This window comes from Coregonus clupeaformis, chromosome 12, assembly GCF_020615455.1.
Source record: "Coregonus clupeaformis isolate EN_2021a chromosome 12, ASM2061545v1, whole genome shotgun sequence".
NCBI lineage: Eukaryota > Metazoa > Chordata > Actinopteri > Salmoniformes > Salmonidae > Coregonus > Coregonus clupeaformis.
The window spans coordinates 1,707,624-1,720,255 of record NC_059203.1 but is presented as its reverse complement, the minus strand read 5'-3'; the positions used below and the strand labels follow the sequence as shown (position 1 = coordinate 1,720,255).

General features: G+C 47.3%; 1 long non-coding RNA gene across 1 annotated transcript; it reads left to right on the top strand.

Annotated features, from left to right (window-relative positions):
* Positions 1 to 1,675: 1,675 nt before the first annotated feature.
* LOC121578607 lies at positions 1,676 to 3,762 on the top strand. The gene is made up of 3 exons (XR_006002790.1): positions 1,676 to 2,983; positions 3,263 to 3,382; positions 3,722 to 3,762. It is a non-coding gene; the product is annotated as an uncharacterized LOC121578607 (long non-coding RNA).
* Positions 3,763 to 12,632: the final 8,870 nt, after the last annotated feature.

The following is a 12,632-nucleotide window of genomic DNA, read 5'->3' as shown; positions in this document are numbered from 1 at the left end:
TGTGACACACCGCCCCAGACCATGACGGACCCTCCTCCTCTAAATCGATCCCGCTCCAGAGTACAAGCCTCGGTGTAACGCTCATTCCTTCGACGATAAAAGCGAATTCAACCATCACCCCTGGTGAGACAAAACCACAACTCGTCAGTGAAGAGCACTTTTTGCTAGTCCTGTCTGGTCCAGCGACAGTGTCCATAGGCGATGTTGTTGCCGGTGATATCTGGTGAGGACCTGCCTTACAACAGACCTACAAGCCCTCAGTCCAGCCTCTCTCAGCCTATTGCGGACAGTCTGAGCACTGATGGAGGGATTGTGCGTTCCTGGTGTAACTCGGACAGTTGTTGTTGCCATTCTGTACCTGTCCCGCAGGTGTGATGTTCAGATGTACCGATCCTGTGCAGGTGTTGTTACACGTGGTCTGCCACTGCGAGGACGATCAGCTGTCCGTCCTGTCTCCCTGTAGCGCTGTCTTAGGCGTCTCACAGTACGGACATTGCAATTTATTGCCCTGGCCACATCTGCAGTCCTCATGCCTCCTTGCAGCATGCCTAAGGCACCTTCACGCAGATGAGCAGGGACCCTGGGCATCTTTCTTTTGGTGTTTTTCAGAGTCAGTAGAAAGGCCTGTTTTTAGTGTCCTAAGTTTTCATAATTGTGACCTTAATTGCCTACCGTCTGTAAGCTGTTAGTGTCTGAACGACCGTTCCACAGGTGCATGTTCATTATGTTTTTATGGTTCATTGAACAAGCATGGGAAACAGTGTTCACCAACACCGCGTCTCACAAAGACAAGGCGGTTGGAACCAAAAATCTCAAATTTGCACTCCAGACCAAAGGACACATTTCCACCGGTCTAATGTTCATTGCTGGTGTTTCTTGTTCGAAGCAAGTCTCTTCTTCTTATTGGTGTCCTTTAGTAGTGGTTTCTTTGCAGCAATTCGACCATGAAGGCCTGATTCACACAGTCTCCTCTGAACAGTTGATGATGAGATGTGTCTGTTACTTGAAGCATTTATTTGGGCTACAATTTCTGAGGCTGATAACTCTAATAAATGTATCCTCTGCAGCAGAGGTAACTCTGGGTCTTCCATTCCAGTGGCGGTCCTCATGAGAGCCAGTTTCATCATAGTGCTTGATGGTTTTAGCGACTGCACTTGAAGAAACTTTCAAAGTTCTTGAAATGTTCCTTATTGACAGACCTTCATGTCTTAAAGTAATGATGGACTGTCCCTTCTTTTTACTTATTTGAGCTGTTCTTGCCATAATATGGACTTTTACCAAATAGGGCTATCTTCTGTGAACCCCCCCCCCCCCCCCACACACACATACACCTTGTCACAACACAACTGATTGGCTCAACGCAGTAAGAAGGAAAGAAATTCCACAAATTAACTTTTAAGATGGCACACCTGTTAATTGAAATGCATTCCAGTTGACTACCTCATGAAGCTGGTTGAGAGAATGCCAAGAGTACGCAAAGCTGTCATCAAGGAAAAGGGTGGCTATTTGAAGAATCTCAAATATAAAATATATTTTGATTTGTTTAACACTTTTTTGGTTACTACATGATTCCATATGTGTTATTTCATAGTTTTGATGTCTTCACTATTATTCTACAATGTCAAAAATAGTAAAAAATTAAGAAAAAACCTTGAATTAGTAGGTTTTCTAAAACATTTGACCGGTAGTGTAATTAAGACAATTACTTCACAACCACAAACAGAATGCTATTCTGTTGACTGATTATTGTAGTATATGTTGTCCTAGGCCGCGCTATTCTCTGCTGTGGATGTGAATGTAGAAAAGCTGATGACCATTGCCAGTGAGTGTAATTCAAAGTATTATCTGCTGTTTCATCTCTGTTTATTTCTCCTGGTGCCTTTTGAACATTGTTTGGTGTTTACTTGACCCAGAAAACAGGTTTGAAAGTGTTTGCAAGATTTAAGAAGTGGAAATATCTATCAGTCAAAAGATAGGCTTGAATTTGCTGGCGCAGAGAGAGAGAGCCGGCTCATAGGCGAGTTAGTCTAAAGCAGGGCTGTTCAGTTAAAGCAGAATCAGATCGGTCTACAGTACATTCAAAGGGCACTGAATTGAGCAACCAATCTATGTTGTTATTGTTCTAGTGGAGCAGAATGTGGTTCTGAAACTGTGTGGGGCCTTTCAAGAAGAGGATTCTTGCTCCTGAGGAAACATGCAACCTGTCCAAAACCCTGCACTAATACATCAACAGAGACCTGGAGACAGAGCTTGGCGTCACGGTGCGGTTCACTGATCCTTTACGTGACCAATATCTACCCCATCTTCATCCAAGTTCTATATGACTTTTCAAGATTTCACTATCATATTTTTTGCATCCCCAGGATAAATTGGGTGAGGTAAAATATGCAAATGTAACAGGCTTATCTGCTATTCCACTCCAGCAATTTCCAGCCAGTAATGACTACGAAGTATCTTTACCTGTGGGAGAAGTACAGTAGACCACATTTTAGTCTTTGCCACCTTCTAGTGTTTGTATAAAGTGCCAAGGAAAGATTATTAATGAAGGGTGTTTGTAAAGCCCATGTGACTTACATGGATACTCCCCTTTCACAAGACACGGTGAAGCTACATTTGAGAGCAGAGGACTGGTAAAGTGCTTTCCTTTGACCAAACAAACCATCAGTATTTCATTCAGAAGTATACAAACACATGGTATATCTATATGTTATTAATGTGTTAGAAACTTAGTTCTAGGTACATTTATGCGGCTGAATTTTTGTTTCTAGTTGTGTGTGTGTGTGTATATGTGTGTGTGCGCGTGCATGTGTGTGTGCGTTCGTGCGTGCGTGTTGTATGGCCCCTGTAAATCACAGCCCAGGCGATGAATTTGAGGTGTGTCTTGATTTCAACATCCATCCGGAGGAAAAATAATTCCTGAAGAAGAGAAAGATTCTAGTGGGGTTGGGCCTCAGTTCTCATCCTGACCCTGACAAGGTACATGGTGAGGATTTTTATGCACTAATTTACACACTGCACTAATTGCTTCTAATCATCCATAATTACAACACAAATTTCAGCACAAATGGAGACTGAATGCTGACCAAATATGTATTTTTCCAGTCTCATGAAACACATTGTTGTGGGGAAAAATGTTAATTTCTTCTGTGGTGCGCAAATGTCGTCCAGTGTCATTATGAAACATGTCTCATCAGAATGTGTTAAAACGGGGTGACTGACAGATGGAAGATCCAAACAGAGATGGTGTTTCTTTCTTCCCCAGGTTCCTGTTATAGCTGTGGTTGGCTCAGGGGCAGGACCTGAGCAGTGACTGGCCTGTGTGGCAGAGACTGGGACTACTGGATGATGTGAGCCACATCACCGGTGTGTCAGGCTCCACGTGGTGAGCAGGGCATTCATCTCCATTGCATTTAAATCTGCAGTATACTATAAGAAAAATGAATGAATTAACAAACAAACCCAAAAAATATTTAATAACAATAATTTTGTCACTATGAATGTCTTTATTTTACATTTACAGTCGCTCTTATCCAGAGCGACTTACAGGAGCAATCAGGGTTATGTGCCTTGCTCAAGGGCACATTTTTCACCTAGTCGGCTCGGGGATTAGAACCAGCGACCTTTCGGTTACTGGCACAACACTCTTAACCACTAAGCTACCTGCAACCCATGAACTCAGACTTACTTTGAAAGTGTCTCAATGGTATTTTTACTCTGTCAGGCTCCACTGTCACGACTTCCTCCGAAGCTGCCTCCTCTCCTTGTTCGGGCAGGCTTCGGCGTTCGTCGTCACCGGCCTTCTAGCCACTGCCGCATCTCATATCATCATTCCATTTGTTTTGTCTTGTCATTTACACACACCTTGTTCATATCCCCTCATTAGTACTTGTATAAGTGTTCCCTCTGCCCCCTTGTCCTTGTGGGTGATTGTTCTATGTGAGGAGAGAATAGCTCGGTTGAGCTACGTGTATTTTGTATTGCCGGGGTATATTTTCCCCGTGTGCCTGTATTTGCTCCAGTGCGCCTGTTTTGCGCACTGGACTGTTTGACGCTATACTGCGTAACTCTGTTTTCCGGAATAAACTCTGTATTCTGTGATTTACCCTCCTGCGTCTGACTCCTTCAAATCATCCATCACATCCACATGGTGAGCAGGGCATTCATCTCCATTGCATTTACATTTGCAGTATATTATAAGAAAAATGAATGAATTAACAAACAAACCAAAATAATATATAATAATAATAATTTTGTCACTATAAATTTCCTTTTGAGCTCAGTCTTACTCTGAAAGTGTCTCAATGCTATTTTTACTCTGTACTCTCTACGGTACTGTAGCCTGTCTTTACCTTCTACATATACTACTACTGAGACCCCTTGTCATGTGACATCATAACAAATTCCTGTTCAACAAGGCTTTAGCCGTGCTGTATCAGGAAGCACATTGGTCACTGCGTGATATGGATGAGTCCATCTCGGCTATGGAGGGGGAGATCACCAAGAGTTTCCTCAGTGCCTTCACCCCTGAGAGCCTGGAGTACTACAGAGACCAGATAGATGGCAGAGAAAGAGACGGAGGGTCATCTGGTGTCACTCATAGACGTGGGGTCTGGTCATCGAGCACTGCATGCATGGGAAGCTACAGTAGCCTACTGTACACTGATACTTTACAATACACACTGTACTAATCACACCGCAAGAGGACGTTTGGTAGAGAAACACCAGTACCCTGTCTGACCAGCAGGAGGCAGTATCAGAGGGACAGAACCTTTACCCGTCTACACTGCTGTCAACATGGAGGGAAGGAAAGGCACCACAACCGAGACTAGTAAACCTGTTCCAGCGCTGCAAAGATTTAAACTATTTTAAGGCAGTCTGACAAATCTCTGAAGTTGATTTCCAAACTGTATCAAGGGTTGATAGAGGCTTTTCCCGATGACACAAAACGTTTAACAAAAATGTGAGGAAGACATGGGAGACACTATTGATGATGAATGGATACAGATACAGTGCCTTGCAAAAGTATTCATCCCCCTTGGCGTTTTTTCCTATTTTAGGTAACGGACATACACAAAATAGTCCAAATTGGTGAAGTGGAATAAATAAAAGAAACGGGATTGATGATTATTGATGCCCCACGAGGTGAGATCTTGCATGGAGCCCCAGACCGAGGGTGATTGACCGTCATCTTGAACCTCTTCCATTTTCTAATAATTGCGCCAACAGTTGTTGCCTTCTCACCAAGCTGCTTGCCTATTGTCCTGTAGGCCATCCCAGCCTTGTGCAGGTCTACAATTTTATCCCTGATGTCCTTACACAGCTCTCTGGTCTTGGCCATTGTGGAGAGGTTGGAGTCTGTTTGATTGAGTGTGTGGACAGGTGTCTTTTATACAGGTAACAAGTTCAAACAGGTGCAGTTAATACAGGTAATGAGTGGAGAACAGGAGGGCTTCTTAAAGAAAAACTAACAGGTCTGTGAGAGCCGGAATTCTTACTGGTTGGTAGGTGATCAAATACTTATGTCATGCAATAAAATGCAAATGAATTACTTAAAAATCATACAATGTGATTTTTATGGATTTTTGTTTTAGATTCCGTCTCTCACAGTTGAAGTGTACCTATGAAAATTACAGACCTCTACATGCTTTGTAAGTAGGAAAACCTGCAAAATCGGCAGTGTATCAAATACTTGTTCAGCTGTTCTGAAAGGCCCCAGATGTGATGAGGTGATGTCGAAGGAGTCAGGCGCAGGAGGGTAAATCACAGAATAACAGGCTTTATTCTGCAAATACAGAGTTACGCAGTAATGCATAAAAAATTATCCAGAGCGCAAAACAGGTGCACTGGAAAATACAAGGCACACGGGGAAATATCCCGGCGATACAAAATACACAGAGCTCCACCCAGCTTCACTATCCTCCACAATAAACAATCACACACAAAGAGGGAACACTTATACAGGTACTAATGAGGGGATATGAACCAGGTGTGTGTAATAAACAAGACAAAACAAATGGGATGAGATGAGGAGCGGCAGTGGCTAGAAGGCCGGTGACGATGAACGCCGAAGCCTGCCCGTACAAGGAGAGGTGGCAGCTTCGGAGGAAGTCGTGACTGTACTCCCCCCCCCTTGATGCGCAGCTTCAGCAGCGCGCCGACACCGGCCTCAGGGACAGGGCGAGCCGGATGGCGACGGTGGAAATCCCGCAATAGGGAGGGATCTAGGATATCCAGCACCGCTCCTCCGGACCATACCCCTTCCACTCCACGAGGTACTGAAGGCCCGACGCCTCGGATCCAGGATGGAACGAACAGAGTACGCCGGTGCCCCCTCGATGTCCAGAGGGGGCGGAGGAACCTCCCACAGCCCTGGCGCAGGGACTCGGAGATGTCCATCGCCATGACTCCTGGGAGGCACAGCGTCTTCCCGGAGGTTTATCACGCAATCCCCCGCACGATGGGGTGGTAATTTGTTTTAGAAAACACGTGCGCCAAATCGAGGTATTCGGGGGGAATGCGCACGGTGGAGGTAGTGTCTGGACTTTCCACCGTGGTTGCACCAACGGAAACACCTCGACACCAACCCTGACATTCTCGCGACCACCCCGTTAGAACCCTCTGCGGCCATGAAAAGGTGGGGTTGTGTAGTGCTAACCAGAGAAGACCTAACACAACAGGGAAATCAGGAGACTCAATACAAAAAAGGTGACTTGCTCTCTATGGGTCTTGTGCGTAACCATAGTGACTGGTGCTGTAACTTCCCTAACAAACCCGGACCCTAATGGTCAACTGTCAAGTGCTCTGATGTGGTGTGGAATGGATAGGGGAACCAATGTAATACCTATGTGCAAATGCCCTGTCCATAAATTTCCCAGCTGCGCCTGAATCGACCAGTGCCTTACACTGGGGAACTACCGTGTAATCAGGAAATTGGATGTGTAGGTTGCAGTAGAGGGCTCTGAACGAGTGTGGGTGTTTGATACCTGGGGTGACGTGAGAGTGCCCTGCCTGCCGCCTCCAGACCCAAAAGAACGCAGATGACAGCGTGCAGGAGAATGTCCTCTCGTGCCACAAGAGTGACACTGAGGCTGTCGTCCTCCGCTCTACCGGATCACCGCTCCACCCAGCTCCATCATCTCGGGATCCGGGTTGGGGGGGTTGAATGGTCCCTTCCAGGATGTCCTCTAGAAGCCAGCAGGTTGTCCAACCGGATGGCCATGTCCACCAGTTGATTGAACGACAATGTGGTGTCCCGACAGGCTAGCTCCCTTCACTTCAGACAGCCTCTCGTAGGTGGCACCGGAAGTGGTCGATGAGGGCCCGCTCATTCCACCCGGACCCAGCCGCTAGAGTCCGCAACTCCAGGGTGAAGTCCTGCGCGGTCCTCGTCCCCTGCCTCAGGTGGAAGAGCCACTCGCCTGACTCTCTACCTTCGGGCGGGTGATCAAAGACGGCCCGAAAGAGGCGAGCGAACTCCCCGTAGTTGTCCAACGCGGCTCCTCCTTCACTACAGACCGCGTTGGCCCACTCCAGGGCTTTCCCCGAGAGGCAGGAGACGAGGGCGGACACCTTCTCCCGCTCTGATGGAGCCGGGCTGATGTTTGATAAGTATAACTCCAGTTGTAGGAGGAATGCTGCAACCACCATGCTTCACTGTGGGGATGGTGTTCACGGGGTGATGAGAGGTGTTGGGTTTGCGCCAGACATAGCGTTTTCCTTGATGGACAAAAAGCAAAATTTTAGTCTCATCTGACCAGAGTACCTTCTTCCATATGTTTGGGGAGTCTCACACATGCCTTTTGGCGAACACCAAACATGTTTGCTTATTTTATTCTTTAAGCAATGGCTTTTTTCTGGCCACTCTTCCGCAAAGCCCAGCTATGTGGAGTGTACGGCTTAAAGTGGTCATATGGACAGATACTCCAATCTCCGCTGTGGAGCTTTGCAGCTCCTTCAGGGTTATCTTTGGTCTCTTTGTTGCCTCTCTGATTAATGCCCTCCTTGCCTGGTCCGTGAGTTTTGGTGGGCGGCCCTCTTTTGGCAGGTTTGTTGTGGTGCCATATTCTTTCCATTTAAAAAAAATGGATTTAATGGTGCTCCGTGGGATGTTAAAATTTTCTGATAGTTTTTTATAACCCAACCCTGATCTGTACTTCTCCACACCTTTGTCCCTGACCTGTTTGGAGAGCTCCTTGGTCTTCATGGTGACGCTTGCTCGGTCGTGCCCCTTGCTTAGTGGTGTTGCAGACTCTGGGGCCTTTCAGAACAGGTGTATATATACTGAGATCATGTGACAGATCATGTGACACTTAGATAGCACACAGGTGGACTTTATTTAACTAATTATGTGACTTCTGAAGGTAGTTGGTTGCACCAGATCTTATTTAGGGGGTTCATAGCAAAGTGGGTGAATACATATGCACGCACCACTTTTCCGTTATTTATTTGTTATAATTTTTTTAAACAAGTTATTTTTTTCATTTGACTTTACCAATTTGGACAATTTTATGTATGTCCATTACATGAAATCCAAATAAAAATCCATTTAAATTACAGGTTGTAATGCAACAAAATAGGAAAAATGCCAAGGGGGATGAATACTTTTGGAAGGCACTGTACATGGGACTATTACTAAACTCTTTGTTGAACAAAAATATTTGAATGGGAAGAGACTGTCACTGGTAACCATGGTTACAAGGAGGGGATACTATAATATAATGTTGTTGGGTCTGTAACTTACAGACTCAACAACATTACATTATAGTATCCCCTCCTCGTGGAGAAAAGCACCTGAGCTAATTATAACACACAAAGTAAGCAAAACAATTAAATGCATAATTCTAACGTTGCCTAAAATAATGAATAGCTTACTAATGACATAGACCTATACAAACGTACAAACTATGGCATAAATAATGATAAGTTGTTAAGAGACAAACCGTCATTTGGATTAAGACATGAGTGAGCTGAGACGGATGTAGCGAGCTGAGACGGATGTAGCGAGCTGAGACGGATGTAGCGAGCTGAGACGGATGTAGCGAGCTGAGACGGATGTAGCGAGCTGAGACGGATGTAGCCTATACGCCGCCTATTTGTTCAGCACTTTTGAAATGGACAGCGACATAATTCAGAACATGGGCCGTTCTTACAGTATTCTGCCAGTACACCAAGTCTGAACCATAGGATAAATAACGTGGGCACATGAGCAGACAATGAAAGATCTTATAATATTCGATGATGACATTTCTCTAAAACAGGTGTGATGTCACGAGAGGCTACACAGCTTTCAGCGGGATTGCTCAAGTAGTGCAAGGAGACAAGGTTCAAACAAAACAAGGATTTTATTAAAGGTCTTGGGAAACTAACGAAAGTATAACACAATTCTGTTCTCTGGTGGCTCTTTAAGGGTTAACAGTTCAGGGATGTCTCTTCCACATCCAAAATCATAACTCTCCCTCGCTCAAATAACTTTTCCCCAGTCTTACTGTATTCCACGTTGCAGCTAGTGGCCAACCCAGCAAAACGTCCTTCCAAATGTCCCACACGTATTTCCACAGGTGCATATATCCAAAGGTGAGTATTTCCCAAAGGTAAGTATCTCCAAATCCTTATATTCCTCATGGAAGTGGACGTGCAGCACTCTTGTCCTCCAGAGAGCCCAGCTTGGAGACCGTGTCTCTTCCCTTCAACAAACCTTCAGCTCATCAGCCCCTGATTGGTTTCAGCTGCGTGGGAAGATTGGCCATATAGGGGTGGAGTTCCCGACCATACCAGCAGATGGAGCCATAGCTGTCTGGGTTTGCAGCCACCTCAGGGGGATGTAACGTCCCTCCAGGACACAGCCTCTCGTGACATCACACATCCCCCTCCTCGGGACCGACGTCCTCGTCGGGGTAAAGGCAGCGAAGAAGGCATCACGCCGGGAGAGGGCGTCCGCATTGCCGTGGTGCTTGCCAGACTGCTCTCTCTTCAACTCCTCCAACTCTAGGACCAGGGACTCAGCCTCCTGTTGTCTCTCCTTGAGTTTCTTACTGAACGCATCAGCCTTGGTTTTAGCAGAGTTTAGCTTCTGTTGAGCAGCTTTCAGTTCCTTCTCTCTCTCTGCCTCCGCATTCTTCATCTTGTTCTCCAACACCTTGTACTTCTCCTCTGCCTTCTTCTGGACCTCCTTACTCCTGCGCAGGGTCTCCTCACACTCCTCGATGGTCCTGCGCAGCCTCTCCAGCTCCTCCTGTTGCTTAGGGAAGGAGCTCTGTTGGAGTTTAGCCTGGAGGATATCTAACTCTTCTGTCTTCATGTCTAACTGTTGCTTTAACCAACGATACCTCTCAGCGGTCCCCTTCAGACCAGACAGTTCTTTGTCCAGATTCTGTAGCTCCGTCTCTGTGTCGGTCTGGGCACCTGCCATCCCTATCAGAGCCCGGGCGGGAGTGAGTAACTCGGAGGATTGCACCGGAGCCTTCCCAGGATGAGTCTTGCCTCTCCGTTTCCGAGGTACTCGGGTTATCCTCTCCTGAGACTCTCTCCAGAGTGGGTAAAAGGCTGGGCAGTCTCGTCCAATTAGGACAGGGACGGGGAGGGAATCAACCACCCCCGCCGTCGTGTGTATGGTTCCCCGTGTGCTGGTCATTGTAAGTTCAGTAATGGGGTATTCTCTGGTGTCCCCATGGACACAGGAAACTGGGAGGACTTTCCCCGGGGTCAGACACGTTGGGCCCACCAAATCCTTACGCACCAGGGTGGCCCGGCTACCAGAATCCAGTAAGGCCTCCACATCATGGTGATTCACAGTTACCGGGCAGGTGGGGGGGTCGATCTGGGCCGCCATCCACGACTCCCAAGAGCGAGGCAAAACGGTGTGTGGGTGCTGAGCTGGAGGACTCCGCAGTGGGCATAGGTTCATCGGCTGGTTTCCCACACTGCCAGGAGATATGTCCCATCTCCCCACACCGGTAACACTGTCGAGTTTCCCCCTCCTGGTGTACTCTTCTTGGACCCGCCTGGTTTCTGGCTCCCCCTGGAGCCGGGATAAGTCCTGACGTGGCTGGGTTCGAGACCTTGGGGTCCTTTGGACGGGTTCTTCCCATTTGTGGTGGGGCCGCCCTCCTGGGGTCTTTTCGGGAAGCATTCAGCATCTCCGCTGTGGCCTGGTACTTTTCCACAGCTTCCACGGTCAGATCAGCCGTGGTCAAGGCCTGTTGACTGATGAACCGTTTTGCCTCATAAGGCAGGGCGCGTAGGTAACGATCCACCACAACGGCCTCCACCACCGCCGCTGCTGTAGTCCTCTGCGGATCCAGCCATTTCCTTGCGATTCGGACAAGTTCATGCATCTGCGCCCGAGGAGGTTGGTCTGGTTGGAAGGTCCAACTGTGAAAGCGCTGGGCCATACCAAATTTTGTGAGTCCATATCTGCTGAGGATCTCAGACTTCAGGGCATCATAGTCAGTAACCTGGTCAGGGCCCAGGTCCCGGACAGCATTCAGCGCTTCCCCCGGTTAGAAAGGGGGCTAACAGACCAACCCACTGTTGCTTGGGCCAGGCTTCCCTAGTGGCCGTGGCCTCAAATGCATGCAGGTATGCCTCAATGTCATCGGTAGCTCCCATCTTAGATATAAAGTCACTTGCCTTTATTGGGCGGGTATTTTGGACCACCCTCTGTCTCTGCAACTGCAATTCCTCTGCCTTCAGAAGGTTGGCTTTCTTTTGCTCCTCCAAGAGAGCCACGTTTGCTTGCATCTGGGCTTGCTGGCCAGCAACAAGGGCTTTCAATATGTCCTCCATTTCAGTCGGCGGGGAGCCTACGGCCAACTTGGAAAACTGGGTGATCAAACCTTCGGTATCCTCCTCTGACATGCACTATTAACGCTTGAGCGTGCCCGTATTCTCCACCATCTGTGATGTCACGAGAGGCTACACAGCTTTCAGCGGGATTGCTCAAGTAGTGCAAGGAGACAAGGTTCAAACAAAACAAGGATTTTATTAAAGGTCTTGGGAAACTAACGAAAGTATAACACAATTCTGTTCTCTGGTGGCTCTTTAAGGGTTAACAGTTCAGGGATGTCTCTTCCACATCCAAAATCATAACTCTCCCTCGCTCAAATAACTTTTCCCCAGTCTTACTGTATTCCACGTTGCAGCTAGTGGCCAACCCAGCAAAACGTCCTTCCAAATGTCCCACACGTATTTCCACAGGTGCATATATCCAAAGGTGAGTATTTCCCAAAGGTAAGTATCTCCAAATCCTTATATTCCTCATGGAAGTGGACGTGCAGCACTCTTGTCCTCCAGAGAGCCCAGCTTGGAGACCGTGTCTCTTCCCTTCAACAAACCTTCAGCTCATCAGCCCCTGATTGGTTTCAGCTGCGTGGGAAGATTGGCCATATAGGGGTGGAGTTCCCGACCATACCAGCAGATGGAGCCATAGCTGTCTGGGTTTGCAGCCACCTCAGGGGGATGTAACGTCCCTCCAGGACACAGCCTCTCGTGACATCACACAGGCTATAGGCTACATGTGCACCACCAAGTCAGAACAGTTGTTGGCTGCTTTTCCTGCAGTGCTGTCTCACAATTGCCACACAATTTAATGCATGCTATAATTCTGGCAAGCATGTACCTATTCTCCTCCGTCT